This window comes from Brassica oleracea, chromosome C2 (genome assembly GCF_000695525.1).
Source record: "Brassica oleracea var. oleracea cultivar TO1000 chromosome C2, BOL, whole genome shotgun sequence".
In the NCBI taxonomy this organism is placed as follows: Eukaryota; Viridiplantae; Streptophyta; class Magnoliopsida; order Brassicales; family Brassicaceae; genus Brassica; species Brassica oleracea.
Window position 1 is genome coordinate 43,615,963 of NC_027749.1, and position 1,572 is coordinate 43,617,534.

Below are 1,572 nucleotides of genomic sequence, written 5' to 3' on the forward strand. Positions count from 1 at the left end.
CTACTCAGACATGGCTAAGCAATTCATAGCAGCAATTAAGTATAAACACTTCATAGAATAATAATATAGATATCGATGGAGTTCCAATCACAAATTATAACTTTAGATCTTCTCTCCTATCTATCAATAAAACAATGAAACACAAAGAAAGCACACTTTGCCTCTAACATGGCGGCAAAGCTTATATAATTAGGGTAAAAACTCGTCAGGGGCAATCTTGTAAAATAGTGAAATCTTGGGCTTCAAGTTGGCTGTGACCAAACGGCTTCATGCGCGCTTCGCTGTCGATCGACACCATGTCTTGTGTATCGATAGATTCTAGCTCTCCAATATCGACCGATAGTCGATCTCGATGGTCATCTCGAGTGCTGGCTCCAAATATCTCCAAAATGTTCCAAAATCATCACTTATCTCAAAACATTCCTGATCTTATAAATATAATAAATAGACTCTATAATAATATAATTATTAGTAAAAACACCTATAAACTACGGATAAAAATGGGTTAAATCCATAGTCTATCAATGAGAAGTACTCAGATCCTGCTCTAGTGGTTGTATGGAACTCTCCTCTCTGTTAAAGTGGATGGATTTTCATAGTTACATTCTTGAGGATTACTAGGATAGAAGTAATTTTATTCCTTTGGTTTATCAGAGACTACTTTGCGATGCGTTGCTTCTCCCATCCTGTGTCCTTTATGGGCTTCGTTGACAGCTACAGCAAATTTATCCCAAGAGAGCGTTTTGTTGATATGCAAATTGCAAAGTCCAAAGGCTCTACAGGTCTCTCTTACGGTCTCATCATCTCTGCCGCTATTAAAAAGTTTGAAGTCAATCAAGTCATCATCAACTTCATGTTATAATTTAACGAATAGTGTGTGAAATAACAAATTAGTTCAGTTTATTATGTAGTTACTCTAACTAAATATTTTTCAGTAAAGTCAGCGTATCCCATCTAAATCCCAAAAATATTAAAGTCGATCAGAAGTAGGGCCGTTCAATAAGGTAAAACCGAACCGTACCGAACCGAAATAGATAATATGGTTTGGATTTGGTATATACCATACAAGCCGAATGGATATGATTTTTAAAAAACCGTAGGATTTGGATATGGTTCGGTATATAACCGATAAAACCCGAATAAACCGAATAAAACCGATAAAAAAATAGAAACATGTAAATATGTATATATTTTATAACAACGTATGAAAATCATAAGTTCATTTTTTGCTAATAACTATTACCATATTTTTTACAGTAATATAATAGTCCTGATTTATAAAACACTTGAACTATAATTAAATAACAATTCATCGGAAACATGCTTCTTATTTTTTTAGTCTTCTTTTGATCTTTTTGCTTTAATTTAACATTGACTAAATTGAAATAAAGATTATAAATTTGATGATAACAATTAGTGGAAATTCTTCACAATTTTTTTATCTATAAACGAATAGAGTTTCGTGTTTAATAGAAGAAACATGACTTTAATGAACGATAAATATGAAAAAATATAATAACTTATTTTTTGTGCTTCGTGCTTCTGTTTTATTTTTTTTTTTTTTTTTTTTTT